Source organism: Phyllostomus discolor, chromosome 8 (genome assembly GCF_004126475.2).
Source record: "Phyllostomus discolor isolate MPI-MPIP mPhyDis1 chromosome 8, mPhyDis1.pri.v3, whole genome shotgun sequence".
Taxonomy (NCBI): domain Eukaryota; kingdom Metazoa; phylum Chordata; class Mammalia; order Chiroptera; family Phyllostomidae; genus Phyllostomus; species Phyllostomus discolor.
In genome coordinates this window covers 62,493,117-62,511,926 of record NC_040910.2, presented here as the reverse complement: position 1 = coordinate 62,511,926, position 18,810 = coordinate 62,493,117, and the positions used below count along the sequence as shown (strand labels likewise).

The window sequence follows — 18,810 nt, the reverse complement described above, 5'->3', positions numbered from 1 at the left end:
ATCTCAAATAATCTAACTTTACACCTAAAACTACTAGAAAAAGAAAAACAAAAAAAAGCCCAGAATAAGTAGAAGGAAGGAAATAATAAATATTACAGCCAAAATAAATAACAGAGAATAAAAAAGTAATACAAAAGATCAATGAAGCCATGAGCTGTTTCTTACAAAAGATAAACAAGATTGATAAACCTTTAATTAGACTCATCAAGAAAAAAAGAGAGGACCCAAATAAATAACATTGGAAATAAAAGAGAAGTAGTAACTGACACCACTAAAATATAAAACATTATAAGAGAATACTATGAACAACTATATGCCAAGAAATTGGACAACCTGGATGAAATGAATAAGTTCCTAGAAACATAATCTTCCAAAAATGAATCAGGAAGTACCAGAAAATCTGAATAGACCAATTACAATGAGTGAACTTGAAGCAGTAATAAAAAAACTCTCAGAAAACAAAAATTCTGGACCAGGGATGTCTTTGCAGGTGAATTTTACCAAGCATTCAAAGAAGAAATACCTCTCCTTCTCAAACTATTCCAAAAAATTCAAGAGGAGGAAAAACTCCCAATCTCATTTTATGCATTATTCTATTATTCTACTCAGCATTATTCTATTTCCAAAACCAGATAAAGACCCTTCAATAAAAAAAGAAATTAGAGGTCAATATCCCTGATGAACATACATGCTAAAATACTCAACAAAATAATACCAAACCAGATCCAGTAATACATTAAAAAGATCATACACCATGATCAAGTGGGATTTATCTGGAGATGCAGGCATGGTACAGTATACACAAATCAATAAATGTGATACACCACATAAATGAAATGAAGGATAAAAACCACATATCATATCAATAGATGCAGAAAAGGCATTTGATAAAATCCAGCACCCATTTATGATAAAAAATTCTCAGCAAGGTGGGAATAGAGAGATAATACCTCAACATAATAAAGTCCATATATGTCAAACCCACAGCCAACATCATATCCAATGGGCAAAAACTACAAGCATTTCCTTTAAGATCAGGAACAAGACAGGAATGTCTACTTTCACCACTATTATTCAAAATAGTACTGGAAATCCTAGCCACAGCTATCAGAGAAGAAGAAATAAAAGGCATCCAAATTGTAAAGAAGGAAATAAAACTTATTATTCACAGATGACAAGATATTGTATATAGAAAACCCTAAAGAGTCCATCAAAAAACTACTAGATGTAATAATGAACATGGCAAAGTAGCAATATACAGAATTAATATTTAGAAATAATTTACATTTTTATATACCAAAAATAAACTTTCAGAAAGGGAAACTAAGAAAACAATCCCATTTACTATTGCAACAACAACAACAACAACAACAATGACAATAACAAAATAATGTACCTAGGAATAAATTTAACTAAGGATGTGAAAGGTCTGCATTTGAAAAACTTTAAGATACTGGAGAAAGAAACTGAGGAAGATACAGTTAAGTGGAAGCAGATACTGTATTCATGGATAGGAAACATTAACATAATTAAAATGTCCATATGACCTAAAGCAATCTACAGATTCCAAGCAATTCTTATTAAACAAATAACCCATGGTATATCTAACAGATCTAGAACAACTATTCCAAAAATTTATGCAGAACCAACCATAAAAGATCCCAGATAGCCTCAGCAGTCTTGAGAAAAAAATAACACGGTTGGAATGATCACAATACCTGATATCAAACTATACTACAAGGCCATAATAATAAAAACAACATGGCATTGGCACAAGGACAGGAATGTAGATCAAAGGAACAGAACAGAGCCCAGAAATCAACCCATGCTTTTATGGTCAAGTTATATTTGACAAAGGAGATAAGAACATGCAGTGGAATAAAGACAGTCTCTTCAATAAGTGGTGTTGGGAAAATTGAACAGATACATGCAAAAAAATAAAAGTAGACCACCAACTTACACTATACATAAGAATAAAGTTGAAATGGATTAGATACTTAAATATAAGTTGTGAAACTACAGAAATCCTAGAAGAAAACACAGGTAATAATATTTCAGACATTTCTCATAGCAATATTTTTTGCCAATATATCTCCTTCAGCAAGGGAAAGAAAGGAAAAAATAAACAGATGGACCTACATGAAACTAAAAAGCTTTTACACAGCAAAAGAAACCATTCACAAAATGATAAAGGAACCCATTGTATGGAAGAACATATTTGCCAATAATACATCTGATATGAGGCAATTTCCAAGATATATAAAGAACATATACTACTCCATACCAAGATGACAAACAACCCAATGAAAAAATGGGCAAAGGACCAGATTAAACAATTCTCCAAAGAGGACACACGGATGGCTAACAGACACATGAAAAAAATGTTCAATGCCCCTAATCATCAGAGAGGTGCCAATTAAACTTAATTTTTTTTCTAATCCTCACTTGAGGACAGAGGAAGGGGGTGGGGGGAGAGGGAAATACTGATGTGAGAGAGAAACAAGGATTGCTTGACTCCCATACATGCCCTGACCAGGGATTGAACCATGACCTAGGTATGTGCCCTGACTGGAAATCAATCTTTTCCAATGGAGCCACCTCGCTAGGGCAGAGAGATGCAAATTAAATGCAAAATGAGATACCACAACACATATGTCGGAATGGCTATCATCAATATATCAACCAACAATAAGTGCTGGTGAGGATGCATGGAAAAGGAAACCCTAGCGCACTGTTGATGGGACTGCAGGTTGGAGCAGCTACTGTGGAAAACAATATGGAGTTACCTCAAAAACTTAAAAAATGGACCTGTCTTTTGACCCAGCAAAGCCACTTCTGGGAATATATCTCAAGAATCTTGAAAAGCTGATGAAAGCAATATATGCACCCCAATATTCACTGCAGCATTATTTACAATAGCTAAGATCTGGAAACAACCCAAGTGCCCATTATCAAATGAGTGGACAAAAAAGCTATGGTACTTTTACATAACGGAGTACTACTCAGTGGTAAAAAAGAGAAGGAAATCTTACCTTTGTGACAGCCTGGATGGAGCTGGAGATTAGTATGCTAAGTTAAATAAGCCTGTTAGAAAAAGGCAAATACCATATGAACTGACAAATATGTGGAATCTAATGAACAAAACAAACTGATGAACACAATAGAAACAGAGGTCTAAATACAAGGAACAGACTGACAACTGTCAGAGGGGAAGGGGAAATATATATATATTTCACATGGACACAAACAACAGGGTGGTGATAGCTAGAGAGAAAGGAGGGTGGGAGTAAGTGACAGTTAGGAAAGGGGTGACAAAGGAAGACAATAAGAGATTTTGCTTGGGGTGATGGGTGCATGATGCAGTGTGCAGATGATGTTTTAGTGAGTTGTACACTTGAAACCTGTATGGTTTTGTGAACCAAGGTCACCCCAATAAATTCAATAAAAATGTCTTAGTAAAACCAACCAAAAACAATTGGTGCATTAACTAAAGAGAAAGTACATACACATCTATATTTGACTATGTGCAAAAACTGAATAAAATATAGAGGAAATGAAGGTTACTATTTTTCAAACTTTCTGCAATGTAATATTAGTAATCAAGTAAAAATCCTTACCTGGAAAATAAAAACAACTTGAGCAATTTTTGATACTGAAGCACATTTCTGAATATTAAATACCACACAAATGAAAACAGTATCCTCTGAACATTTAAATCTGGTTTACAGTTGAGGCAGAAGACAAAGGTCTGCGAAGAAGTTTGCCCATCTTACCTGTATTCTTTCATACCTTCTGAAGTGTAAGCTTCAGGAGAAATGATCAATCCCCCCAGAAGAGTTTTTCCTTCCATCCATGAAATAGTGCTTAGGAGCATCCATTTTTGTCCGCAAAAGAATGTACAGAATAGTTTTATGTGATATTCAAATAGTATTGTCCAGTTGGTAATGCTGGATGTAAATCACGTTTCTTCTCTGTAAGACATACCTTACAAAAAGTAGGTAAAGCTGCAATATGCACCCAGGCAATAAAATCCCCATTTATGAACTCATTATTATATCTTGGTCAGAATCCAAAGTGTATCCTGGCTAAAGCCAGTTTACTGGCTTGTTGTACCTTTGAATCTTTCTTTTAGGTGGGCTTCTCCATTTCTGAATGTCATATTTTTATCTGTCTACTAAGCAATATTTTTCTTTTTCAGAGAAATAGACGTCAAATAAAATTCATTGTCAACCAGAAACAACTCTCATGTCTCGTTAAATATACTGTTGGCAATCATTCCATAAGAAACAATTGATTTGTCCTCATGTCTGTGATAAGGCTCTTATTCCTTACTGGGATCGAGTAAAGCATTAGAATCTCCATTTAGTTGACTATCATCTCGAGATTTCACATAACAATGATGGTTTTGATAGAATTTCAGAATCACATTGCCCTCAAATGACTGTTCAGTGAGGTTAACAATGAAAATATATTCTCTTTTTTTAAGATTTTATTTATTTATTTTGAGAGAGAGAGAGAGAGAGAGGGAGAGGGAGAGAGAAAGGGAGAGAGAGAGAGAGAAACATCAATGTGCGGTTGCTGGGGGTTATGGCCTGCAACCCAGGAATGTACCCTGGCTGGGAATCGAACCTGGGACACTTTAGTTCCCAGCCCACGCTCAATCCACTGAGCTACGCCAGCCAGGACAAAAATATATTCTTTTATTTTAATTACTTCTGTTCCTGGACTTACATCCCAGCCTGTTCTTCACAGCTTTAAGGCTGTGAATAATGCAGTTTAATATAATATTTATGATTAAAGGTTAATCAGTCTCACAGGGTAAAAATTGCTCATTGAAGTTTACTTTTAATTTGCGTTTCTCTTATTATGAAGGTTCCTTCCTCCCTCCCTCCGCTTTGGTAGTGAAATAGTGAATGGGAGGGTCGCAGTGTAAGCTCATCCCTCTGACTTCTTGTAAGGACAGTGAATCCTGAACGCTATTGCAAGGACGAAATTAGAACAGAGGATCAACCTAGTTTTTTGGTTTACTGGTACCAGAAAAATGGACACCCGTGACCCCGACGTGACTTGAACACGCAACCTTCTGATCTGAAGTCAGATGTGCTACCATTACGCTACGAGGTCATAGAAATGAGAAGACTAGGATCTCATAACTCTCTCTTCTCCAGCACATCTACACCGCTTCCCCACGTAGCTCGCTGGCTTTCTGTTTGACCTTCAGGTCCAACAGAATAAGTGAAGTGGAGGCGCGGAGAAAAGGACTCGACTGCAGAGACTGAGGAGCGCCCTGCTCGGAGCCCGAGGCTCGGGCGCCCTCCACCGACAGCCGTGGCGATCGCCGACCCCGGGGAGGGAATCGGGCTCCGAGCCGGGAGGCGCAGCGTCGGAGGTTCAGGGAGGGCGGGTCTCTGCGGTCCGGAACGCCCAGACAGCTGTCTCCAAGGGCCACCAGAGTTGGGCTCAAGTAGAGGCCACACCGCTGACGAGGACGTGGCTGCGAAAATCCGCACCCCGTATCTGCGCGCAGAGGGGAGGACGCCCCCGCCCCCCCCCCCCCCCGGAGTGTCTGTCCCACGGAAATAATTACAGGGGAAAAAACACCACTGCGGTCACGCGAAGTGACTTGAAAAAAGCATAAGAATGGCATGATCGTGAGTTGTTGTCCCCCTGCCCCTTTCAGTTGTAAATCTAAAACTCATTTTTGGAAATGTGGACATTGTACAGCCATGTAATATCGATACAAATTAAAGTGAAGCATTTTGATGGATTTCTTTCCAGACTGTCTTCCCCCTAATTATACCCAAGTGCTCACTACGTCTGTTGTAGCCTTTTTTTTTTTTTTTTATTGTGAAGCACAGCACGGAAACTAACAGATTTTATTTTTTTTTCCATTTTAAAGATATTTGTCTTCCACCTGCCTTAGTTTTTAGTCAATAAGATAATGTGCCTTTCTGATTTTTATTTTTAGCAGTTTGCCCATGATATGCTAATGATACTGATCTTTGTATTTAGTTTTTCAGGGATAGCTGAACTTGCTGAATTTGTGGATTGAAAGTTTTCAACAAATTTGGAAGTTCTCAATATTAGTTTTGCAAATATTGCACCTGCCCATCCTGTCTCTTCCTGTTTTTCTTGGATAGCAATTAACAATAAATTAGATTTTTTGACCGTGCCCCATAGTCGTCCATTTCCTCCTCCTCCTCCTTCTTCTCCTTCTCCTTCTTTTGTTCTTGCCATTCTTATTTCTCTCTGCTATTTAGCTTGGATCTTTTTTTTCTTTTCTTAATGCCTGCACTGTCTTTCATCCACCTGCACCCTACCCCGTTCCTTGTTTTTATGCCTCTGTTTCTATTTTGTTCGTCAGTTTATTTTGCTCATAAGATTCTGCATGCAAGTGATCATATGGTATTTGTCTTTCTATGACTGGCTTATTTCCCTTAGCATAAAAATCTCCAGATCTATCCATGCTGTCACAAAAGGTAAGATTTCCTTCTTCTTCTTCTTTTTTTTTTACAACAGAGTAGTATTCTATTATGTAAATGTACTACAGCTTCCTTGTCCACTCATCTACTGATGGGCACTTTGACTGTTTCAAGATCTTGTTATTGTAAATTACACTGCAATGCACACAAGGGTGCATATATTCTTTGGAATTAGTGTTTCAGGTTTCTTTGGACATATTCTCAGAAGTGGAATCACTGGGTCACAGGGAAGTTTCATTTTTAATGAAGATTTTATTTATTTATTTTTAGAGAAAGGGGAAGGTAGGGAGAAAGAGAAGGAGAGAAACATCCATAGGTTACCTCTCTTATGCCCACTGACCTGGGACTGAACCCACAACCCAGGCAGTTGCCCTGACTGGGAATCAAACTGGTGATCTTTTCTTTTGTGGAATGATGCTCTATCAACTGAGCAACACCAGTTAGGGTCATTTTTAATTTTTTGAGGACACTCCATATTGTTTTCCAAAGTAGGCTGTATCAGTCTGCATTCCCATCAATAGTGCACAAGGATTCTGTTTTCTCCACGTCCTTGCCAGTACTTCTTGTTTGTTGATTAATTGATGATAGCCATTCTGACAGGTGTGAGGTGATAATTCATTGTGGTTTTAATTTGCATCTTTCTAGAGAGACTTCCGGCCAAGATGGAGGCATAGGTAGACACACTGTGCCTCCTCGCACAACCAAGATAGGGACAATGATAATTTAGAAACAGATTAACAACCAGAACTGACAGAAAATTGAACAGTATGGAAGTCAGACAACCAAGAAGTTAAAATAGACCCGTTCATCCAGATTGGTAGGAGGGGCGGAGTTGGGCAGCTGGGCATGGTGCAGGTGGTGGGGCATAGAGCAGAGAGCTTTGGGACTGGGCGTGTAAGGCATCTGGGGTGCACAAGAGTGCAGCAGGTGGACCCTGAGCACACAAGCGGCAGCTGGCAGAACCCAGCCAAGGGGTGGCAAACGACAGACCCATCGAGGTGGCAATTGTGAAGCAAGGCACTGGGAAATAGAGCCTTGGGACACTGATTGAAAACACCTGTGGGGGTTGAGGCACAGGGAGAGGCTCCCAGCCATACAGAAGAGGTCATTGGAAAGTCCCATGGCATGCACAAGCCCACCCACACTGGAATTGGCACCAGAGGGGCTCAGTTTGCTTGGGGGAACCAGCAGAAGGGACTGAGGTCCAACGGAGAGTGGAGGAAGCGCCATTGCTGCCTCTCGGACTCCATCCCCACATACAGCATCACAACCCAGCGACTGGGGTGTTCCGCCCTGGTGAACACCTAAGGCTCCGCCCCTCATATGTAACAGGTGTGACCAGACCAAAGGAAAAAAAAAGATGGCTCAAACAAAAGAAGATATGAAAGCCTCACAATCAGTACTTTTAAGCAACTAAGAGATAGCCAACCTATCAGATGCATAGTTCAAAGCACTGGTGATCAGGATGCTCACAGAATTGGTTGATTTTTGTCCCAAATTAGATGAAAAATGAAGGCTACAATAAGTGAAATGAAGAAAAATGCACGGGGAACCAACAGTGATGGAATGAAAGCTGGGTCTCACATTAATGGAGTGTACCAGAAGGAAGAAAACATCATACAATCAGAAAAGAATGAAGAAATAAGAATTCAAAAAAAATGAGGAGAAGCTTAGGAACCTCCAGGACATCTTTAAATGTTCCAACATCTGAATCATAGGGGTGCCAGAAGGAAAAGAGGAAGAGCAACAAGTGGAAAAGTTATTTGAATAAATAATAAAGGAGAACTTCCCCAATCTGGCAAAGGAAATAGACTTCCAGGAAGTCCAGGAAGCTCAGAGAGTCCCAAAGAAGTGGGACCCAAGGAGGAACACACCAAGGCACATCATAATTACATTAGCCAAGATTAAAATGAGGAGAGAATCCTAGAAGCAGCAAGAGAAAAGAAGACAGTTACCTACAAAGGAGTTCCCATAAGACAATCAGCTGATTTCTCAGAAGAGATCTTACAGGCAAGAAGGGTCTAGAAAGTATTCCAAGTCATGAAAGGCAAGGACCTACATCCAAGATTGCTCTATCCAGCAAAGCTTTCATTTAGAATGGAAGGGCAGATAACGTGCTTCTCAGATAAGGTCAAGTTAAAGGAGTTCATCATCACCAAGCCCTTATTATATGAAATTTTAAAGGGACTTATGTAAGAAAAAGAGGATAAAAAACATGTACAGTAAAATGACAGCAAACTCACAATTATTAACAACCACACCTAAAACAAAAACAAAAGCAAACTAAGCAAACAACTAGAACAGGAACAGAAACACAGAAATGGAGATTACATGGAGGGTTAGCAACAGGGGAGTGGGAGGAGTAAAGAAGGGGAAAAGGTATAGAGAATAAGTAGCATAGATGGTAGGTAGAAAATAGACAGGGGAGGGCAAGAATAGTATGGGAAATGTAGAAACTAAAGAACTTATGACACATAGACATGAACTAAAGGGAATGTGGGAGGAAGAGAGTGTGCAGGGTAGAGGGGAGTGAAGGGGGGTAATGGGACAACTGTAATAGCATAATCAATAAAATATATTAAAAAATAAAAATAAAAATTGCATCTTTCTGAAGATAAGTAACATTAAGCATTTTTTCTTAATTTTATTTGTCATCTCTATGTCCACTTTGGAGAATTGTCTATTCAGGTCCTTTGCCCATTTTTAATTGGGTTGTTTGTCTCCTTGGTGTTGAGTACTATAAGTTTTAAAAATGTATTTTGGATAAATGTACCACAGTTTTTTTATCCACTCATTTACTGATGGGCACTTTGGTTGCTTCCAGCACTTGGCTATTGTAAATTGTGCTGCTATGAACATTGGGGTGCATAGGTCCTTTTGGATTGGTTTTTCAGGATTCTTAGGGTATAATCCAGGCAGCAGAATTGCTGGGTCAAAAGGCACTTCCATTTTTAGTTTTCTGAGGAAGTTCCATACTGCTTTCCACAGTGGCTTTATCAGTCTGCATTCTCACCAATAGTGCAGTAGGGTTCCCTTTTCTTCACAACCTTGCCAGCACTTGTTTGTTGATTTGTTTATGATGGCCATTCTGACAGGTGTGAAGTGGTATCTCACTGTGGTTTTAATTTGCATATCTCTGATGGCTAGTTACACAATGTAATACTATGCAGCAGAAAGAAAGAAGGAGTTCCTACTTGGTGACATCATAGATGGAACTGGAAAGCATTATGCTATGTGAAATAAGGCAGACAGTGAAAGAGAAATACCATGTGATCTCACCTATAAGAGGAACCTAATCAACAAAACAAATGAGCAAGCAATATACAACCAGAGACACTGAAATAAAGAACAAACTGACAGTAACCAGCGAGGAGTGGAGAGAGGGATAATAGGGGATAATAGGGGAAAGGCCTTTAAGGAATATGTATAAAGGACACATGGACAAAGTTAAAGAGGTAGGGGTGGGGGGGTCTGGAGGGGTGACTGTATTTGAACAACAATAAAAATATATGTATTTTGGATATTAAACCCTTATCAAATGTGTCATTGACAAATATGTTATCTCATTCAGTAGGGTTCCATTTTCATTTTGTTAATGGTTTCTTTTGTTGAAGAAAAGCTTTTTTGTCTGATGTAGTCTCAAATGTTTATTTTTTCCTTTTTTTTCAGCCAAAATACTGCTATGAAAAATGTCTGAAATTTTACTGCCTATGTTTTCTTCTAGGATTTTTATGATTTCGCAACTTAGATTAAAATTTTTAATTAATTTTGAGTTTATTTTTGTGTACGGTGTAAGTTGGTGGTCTAGTTTCATTTTGTGTGTGTGTGTATCTGTCCAATTCCCCAACACCACTTAGTGAAGTGACTGTCTTTACCTCATTGTATAGTCTTGTCTCTTTTGTCAAATATTACTTGACCATAAGGGCATGAGTTTATTTCTGGGCTCTCTATTTCGTTGATCTATATGCCTGTTTTTATGCCAATACCATGGTGTTTTTTAAATTAATTAATTAATTATTATTATTGTTATTATTATTATATTTTAGAGAGAGTGAAAAGGAGGGAGAAAGAGGGAGAGAAACATCGAAGTGTGAGAGAAACATTGATTGATTGCCTCTCATATGTCCCCAACCAGGGATGGAACCCTTGCGTGTGCCCTGACCGGGAATTGAAAAGGTGACCTTTTGGTCAGTGGGATGATACCCAACCCACTGAGCCACAGCAGCCAATACCATGCTGTTTTTACTACTATGGCCTTGTAGTATAATTTGATATCAGGTAGTGTGATACCTGTATATATATTTTTTCCTCTGGATTGCTGTGGCTAGTCAGGGCCTTTTTGGTTTCAAAAAATTTGTGGAATATATGTGTTATATCTGTGAGATATGCCACTGGTATTTTAATAGGAATTGTGTTGAATCTGTAGATTGCTTTGGATAGTATTGACATTTTAATGGTAATTTTTTCAATCCATGAACATGGTATATGTTTCCACTTATTTGTGTCTTCTTCAATTTCTTTCTTCAGTGCCTTATAATTTTCCAAGTACTGGTGTTTAACATCCTTGGTTAAATTTATTCCTAGGTAAAAAATTTTTGATGCCATTCTAAATGGAATTCTTTTCTTAGTTTTCCTTTCTCAGAGTTCATTATTAGTGTATAAAAATGCAACTGCTTTCTGGATATTTATTTTGTATCTTATTACTTTATTGAATTTATTTGCCAGTTCCAGTAGTTTTTTGGTGGAATCTTTAGGGTTCTCTATATACAGTATCATGTCATCTGCAAATAATGACAGTTTTACTTCTTCCTTTCCAATTTGGATTTCTTTTACTTTTCTTCTTGTCTGATTGCTGTGGCCAGGACTTCCAGTACTACATTCAATAAGACTGATGAAAGCAGATACACTTTCTGCTTTGTGTCTTGTTACTGACTTAGACAGAATGCTTTTAGTTTTCCACACTGAGTATGATGTTGGCTGTGGGTTTATCATATATGGCCTCTATCATGTTGAGGTATGTTCCCTGTATTCCCATTTTACTGAATGTTTTCATCATAAATGGGCATTAGCTTTAATCAAATGCATTCTATGCATCTATTGATATGATCATGTGGTTTTTATCCTTCATTTGTTGATGTGGTGTATTACATTTATTGATTTGCAGATATTGTACCAACTTTGCATTCCTGGGTTAAATCTTACTCGATCATGTTGTATAAACTTTTTGATGTGTTGTTGCACTTGCTTTGCTAATAGTTTGTTGAGGATTTCAGCATGTATATTTATCAGAGATATTGGCATATAATTTTCTTTCTTTGTAGTGTCTTTATGTGGTTTTGAAATTAGGATAATAGTGGCCTGAAAAAATGAGCTTGGGAGTCATCCTGCCTCCTGAATTTTTGGGAATAGTTTGAGAAGAGAGGTCTTAGATCTCTGAATGTTTGTTAAAATTCACCTCTGTAGTCATCTGGTTCAGGACTTTTGTTTATTAGGAGTTTTTTGATTAATGCTTCAATGTTATTAGTTGTAATATATCTATTCAGAGTCTCTGATTCTTTCTGACTGAGTTTTGGAAGATTGCATGTTTCTCAGAATTTATCCATTCATCCATAGTGTCCAATTTATTGGATATAGTTGTTCATAATATTTTCTTACAATACTTTGCACTTCTTTGGTGTCAGTTACTAATATTCCTCTTTCATTTCTGATTTTATTTATTTGGGTTTTCTCTCTGTTTTTCTTGATGAGTCTGGTTAAAGGATTGTCAAACTTGAATATCTTTCCAAAGAATCAGTTCTTAGTGTCACTTATCTTTTGGGGTTTTTTTTGACTCAATTTTATTTATTTCCTCTCTGAGCTTTATTATTTTTTCCTTCTAGTCTTTTTGGGCTTTGTTTGTTGTTCTTCTTTAAGCTCCTAAATGTAAAGCTAGATTGTTTATTTAAGCTTTTTCTTGTTTCTTAAGATAGGCTTGTAGTATATGAATTTCCCTCTTAGGACTGCTTTGTTTGTGTCTCACAGATTTGGGGTTGTTTTGTTCTCTTTTTCATTTGTTTCAATTTATCTTTTGATTTGTTTTTTGATCTCATTGTTTACCCATTCATTGTATTTGTTGTTTTTTTTCTATTATATTTTATTGATTGTGCTATTACAGTAGTCCCAATTTTTTTCCTGATTTGCTCCCTTCCACCTAGCAACCCTGCTCCTTCAGGCAATCCCCACACCATTGTTCAGGTCTATAGGTCATGCATAGGATTCTTTGGCTACTCTATTTCCTATATTGTACTTTACATCCCCATGGCTATTCTGTAACTACCCATTTGTACTTTTTAATCTTATCTCTTCACCCATTCTGCCACCCTCTCCACCAATCTGGCAACCATCAAAATGCTCTCCATATCCATGATTCCATCTGTGTTCTTGTTTGCTTAGTATTTTTTTTCAGATTCAATTGTTGATAGATAAGTATTTATTTGCTATTTTATTGTTCATAGCTTTGTTGATCTTCTTTTTCATTTATTGAAGAGACTGTCTTTATTCCATTGTATGCTATTGCCCCCTTTGTCAAATATTAATTGACCATAAAGATATGGGTTTATTATTGGGCTCTCTATTCTGTTCTACTGATCAATGTGTCTCTTCTTATGCCAGTACCAGACTGTTTCAATTTCAGTGGCTTTGTAGTATAGTTTGATATCAGGTATTGTGGTCCCTCCAACTATGTTCTTCTTTCTCAGAATTGCTGAGGCTTTCGGGGGTCTTTCTTGGCCCCATACAAATTTTTGGAATATTTTTTCTAGTTCTATGAAATATATCATTGGTATCTTGATAGGAATTGCCTTGAATCTATAGATTGCTTTGGGTAATATGGACATTTTAATGATGCTAATTCTTCCAATCCATGAATATGGTATATATTTTCACTTATTTGTATCTTCCTTAATTTCTTTCTTCAGTGTCCTAAAGTTTTCCAAGTGCAGGTCTTTTAATTCCTTGGTTAAATTTATTCTTAGTTACTGTACTTTACTTGTTGCAATATCAAATTGGGTTGTTTTCTTAGTTTCTCTTTCTGATAATTCATTATTGGTGTGTAAAAATGCCATCAGTTTCTGAATATTGACTTTGTACCCTGCTACTTTGCCAAATTCATTTATTAGGTAGAGTAGGTTTTTGGTGGAGCCTATAGGGTTTTCTATGAACAATATCATGACATCTGAGCATAATTACAGTTTTACTTCCTTCTTTCCAATTTGGATGGCTTTTATTTCTTCTTCTTGTCTGATGACTGTGGCTAGGACTTTCAGTACCATGTTGAATAAGAGTGGTGGAAGTGGACATCCCTGTCTTTTTCCTGATCCTAGAGGAAACACTTTTAGTTTTTGCCCATTGAGTATGATATTGGCTGTAGGTTTTTCATATATGGCTTTTATTATGTTGAGATATGTTCCCTCTATTCCCACTTTGCTGTTTTTTTTTTTTATCATAAATGGGTTTGGGTTATGGATTTTATCAAATGCTTTTTAGGCATCTGTTGACATGATCATGTGATTTTTGTTTTTCATTCTGTTTATATGATGCATCACATTTATTGATTTGCACCCCACTTGATTATGGTGAATAATCTTTTTGATGTATTGCTGAATCTGGTTTGCTAATATTTTGAGGATTTTATTGTGTTGGCCAAAAAGTTCATTTAGTTTTTTCTGTGTGATGGCTCTAGTAGTGCTTAGTTGTCTTTAACTTCATTTGAAACAATTTTGTTAGATTGTATTGTGATAGCTGTGATATCAGCATACATTTAAAAACATCAAAATTGATGAATTTTTTGCAGCCATTTTAATATTGAAGATGGACAAAGATATGCAAAATGTTGGTGTATTATGCTTTATTATTTCAAGAAAGGTAAAAATGCAACTGCAATACAAAAAAATATGCAGTGTATGGAAAAGGTGCTGTGACTGATCAAATGTGTCAAAAGCGGGTTGTGAAGTTTCTTGATACCATTGACATTTTGGCCAAATAATTCTTTGCTGTGAGTCTGTCTTATGCATTGGAAGATGGTTATCAGCACACCTGGCCTCTACCCACTAGAAGCCAATAGCAGGAGATAATAACATACTCAAAATATCTAAATCAATAAAGTTATTGGTGAAAATGAAAAATGTGTCTTTTATTTTACAGAAAAAGCTAAACAGACTTTTTGGCCAACCCAATAGTATCTATGTTCATCAAAGATAGTGGCTTGTACTCTTCTTTCTTTGTCATATCTTTAGCTGGTTTTGGAATTAGAATAATACTGGCTACATAAAAAGAGTTTGGAAGTCTTTCCTCTTCTTGAATTTTTTGGAATAGTTTGAGAAGGATAGGTGTTAGTTCTTCTTTGAATGATTGGTCAAATTTGTCTATGAAGCTGTCTAGTCCAGGGCTTTTTGTGTCAGGAGTTTTTTTTATTACTGTTTCAATTTCACTAGTTGTTATCAGTCTGTTCAGGTTTTCTGCTTCTTTCTGATTCAGTTTTGGAAGATTGTATGTTTCTAGATATTTGTCCACTTAGCCCAGGTTTTCCAATTTCTTGGCATATAGTTGTTCATAGTAATTTTTTTGTAATCATTTGTATTTATGTGGTATCAGTAGTTACTTCTCTCCTTTCATTTATGACTTCATTTATTTGAGTCCTCTCTCTTTTTTTTTTCTTGATGAGTTTGGTTAAAGGTGTGTCAATTTTGTTTATCTTTTCAAAGAACTATCTCCTGGATTCACTGATCTATAGATTGTTTTTTAGTCTCTATGTTATTTATTTCTGCTCTGTTCTTGATTATTTCCTTCATTCTAATTGCTCTGGGCTTTGTTTATTGTTGTTTTTCTAGTTTTTTAGGTATAGGGTTAGGTTGTTTATTTGACATTTTTCTATCTTCTTTAGGTAGGACTGTAATGCTATGAACTTCCCTCTCAGGACTGCTTTTACTGTGTTCTTTGGGTTTTGAATTGTTGTGTGTTCATTTTCATTTGTTTCCAGGTGCTTTTCAATTTCTTCCTTGATCTCATTGTTAACCCATTATTTAATAACATGTTATTTAGCCTCCATGTGTTTGAATGTTTTTTTTTTTTTCTTGAGGTTGATTTCTACTTTCAGACCATTGTGATCTGAGAACATGCTTGATATAATTTTAATTTTCTTGAGTTTATTAAGGCTTATTTTGTGTCATACTATTTAGTCTATCTTTGAGAATGATTCATGTGCATTTGAGAAGAAGGTATATTTTGCTTCTTTGGGGTGAAATGTTCTGTAGATATCAATTAAATCCATTTGCTCTAGTGTGTTGTTTAATGCCACTATAATCCTTGTTGATTTTTTTGTCTGGAAATCTGTCCATTGTTGACAGGGGAGTGTTAAGTTTCCCTATTGTGGCTATATTGCTGTCAATCTCTTTTTAAAGTTCTCCAAATTTTTTAAAAATATATTTTATTGATTATGCTATTACAGTTGTCCCATTTCCCCCTTCTCTCCCCTCCACCCTGTACTCCCTCTCCCACCCACATTCCTCTCCCCTTTAGTTCATGTCCATGTGTCATACTTATGAGTTCTTTAGCTTCTACATTTCCTGTACTATTCTTGCCCTCCCCCTATCTATTTTCAACCTATATTCTATGCTACTTATTCTCTATACCTTTTCCCCCTCTCTCCTCCTCCCACCCCCCCTGTTGCTAACCCTCCATGTGACCTCCATTTCTGTGGTTCTGTTCCTGTTCTAGTTGTTTGCTTAGTTTCTTTTGGTTTTGCTTTAGGTGTGGGTGTTAATAATTGTGAGTTTGCTGTCATTTTACTATACATGTCTTTTCTTTATCTTCTTTTCTTAGATATTTAGCATTTCATAAAATAAGGGCTTGGTGATGATGAACTCCTTTAACTTGACCTTATCTGAGAAGCACTTTACCTGCCCTTCCATTCTAAATGAAAGCTTTGCTGGATAGAGCAATCTGGGATGTAGGTCCTTGTCTTTCATGAGTTGGAATACTTCTTTCCAGCCCCTTCTTGCCTATAAGGTCTCTTTTGAGAAATCAGCTGACAGTCTGATGGGAACTCCTTTGTAGGTTACTGTCCCCTTATCTCTTGCTGCTTCTAGGATTCTCTCCTTCATTTTTACCTTGGCTAATGTAATTATGATGTGCCTTGGTGTGTTTCTTCTTGGGTCCAACTTCTTTGGGGCTCTCTGAGCTTCCTGGATTTGTTGGAAGACTATTTATTCTGCCAGATTGGGGAAGTTCTCCTTTATTATTTGTTCAAATATGTCCTCAATTTGTTGCTTTTCCCCTTCCCCTTCTGGTACCCCTATAAATCAGATGTTGGAACGTTTAAAGATGTCCTGGATGCTCTTAAGCTTCTCCTCGTTTTTTAAATTCTTATTTCATCATGCTTTCCTACTTGGTTGATTCTATCTTCCTTCTGGTCCACTGTATTGTTTTGAGACCCAGTTTCCTTCGCATCACTATTGGCTCTCCTCCGTGTATCTTCCTGCATCTCTTTTATGGTAACCTGCATCTTTTCATCTAATTAGTGTCCAAAATCAACCAATTCTGTGAGCTTTCTGATCACCAGTGTTTTGAACTGTGCATCTGATAGGTTAGCTATTTCTTGGTCGCTCAAAAGGATGAGTGCTGGGGCTCTGATTTGTTCTTCTATTTGAGCCATCGCTCTCTCGCTCTCTCTTTTTATTTATTTTTTTGTCTGGTCGCTCTTGTTACGGTGAGGGGCAGAGCCTTAGGTGTTCGCTGGGGCAGGGCACCCCAGTCGCTAGATTGTGACGTTATATGTGGGGGTGGGGGCGGGGGTGGGGACAGGAGGAAACAGTGGTGGTAGTTCCGTTCTCCTGGGCTCTCAGTGCCTTCTTTGGGATCCTGGGCTGCAAGCTCTGCCCTGGTCCACAATCGCTGCCTCACTGGGTCTGCCAGCCACAGCTTGCATACTCAGGGACCACTGCTGCGTTCTTGCGTGCCGGATGGCTTTTGCACCGATTTTGTGTCAAGTTTTTCCCAACCTCCGCACGCTGCTGACCCGCGCCCCCCTGGCTCGCCCTCTCCTACCAGTCTGGATGTACAGGTCTAGTTCAACTTCTTGGCTGTCCGACTTCCATTCAGATAAATCCTCTGTCAGTTCTGAGTGTTATTCTGGCTGTAAATTGTTGTTGTTCTAATCTTGGTTGTGCAAGGAGATATGGTACATCCACCTATTCCTCCATCTTGCCGGAAGTCTAGCAGTTCTCCAAAATTTTGAAAAAAGGTTTTATTTATTTATTTATTTAGAGAGAAGAAGGGAGGGAGAAAGAGAGAGAAATATCAATGTGTGGTTGCCTCTTGTGCAACCCCCACTGGGGACCTGGCCTGCCCACCATTGGGAACCTGGCCCACAACATAGGCATGTGCCCTAAATTGAGAACTGAACCAGTGACTTTTTGCTTCTCAGGCAAGCACTCAATACACTGAGCCACACCATCCAGGGCCAAGATTTTCTTTTTATATTCAGGTGCTCCTATATTGGGTGCATAAGGCTTATAAACTCTTGTTGGACTCAACCCTTAAGTGTTATGTAGTGACCTTCTTTGTCTCTTATTATGGCTTTTGTTCTAAAGTCTCTTTTGACAGACAGAAGTATGGACACCCCAGCTTTTTTTGTCCCCATTTGCGTGGATATATTTTTTTCATCCCTTCTCTTTCAGCCTGTATAAACCTTTTGTTTTGAGGTGAGTCTCTAGTAGACAGCATATTTGTGGGTCATGTTGTCTTATCCATTTGGCTACCCTCTATCTTTGCATGAGAGCATTTAATCCACTGGACAATAGTCATTTTTCTGAAGAAGACAAACAGATGGCCCATAGGCATGAGAAAAAGTGCTCAGTGTCACTCAGTGCCATGGAAATGAAGATCAGAGTCACAGGAGCTATCACTTCACACTCGTTAGGACAGCTATTATGGATACTCTCAAAAAAAAAAAAAAAGCAGAAAGCAAGTGTTGCTGAGGATGTGGAGAAATTGGAACCCTTGTGCACTGTTCGTGGGAATGCAGAGTGGTGCAGCCATTGTGATAATGGTGTGGAATTTCCTCAAAAGATGAAAACTAGAACTACAGTATGACCCAGTGATTCCACTTCTGGGTATATCCCCCAGAGAACTCAAATAGATAATTATATGCTATCATTCATAGTATCATTATTTATAATAGCAAAAATGTGAAAGCAACCCAAGTATTGCTCTACAGGTGAATGATTTCAAAATGTGCTTTATCTACAGAGTGAAATATTAGTCAGCTTAATTGGAAGGAAATTCTGACACT

The 18,810-nt window shown here is 37.6% G+C and overlaps 1 pseudogene; it reads right to left on the bottom strand.

Annotated features, from left to right (window-relative positions):
- Window positions 1-3,765: 3,765 nt before the first annotated feature.
- Window positions 3,766-18,810, bottom strand: part of LOC114515380 — a 37,164-nt pseudogene continuing 22,119 nt past the window's right edge.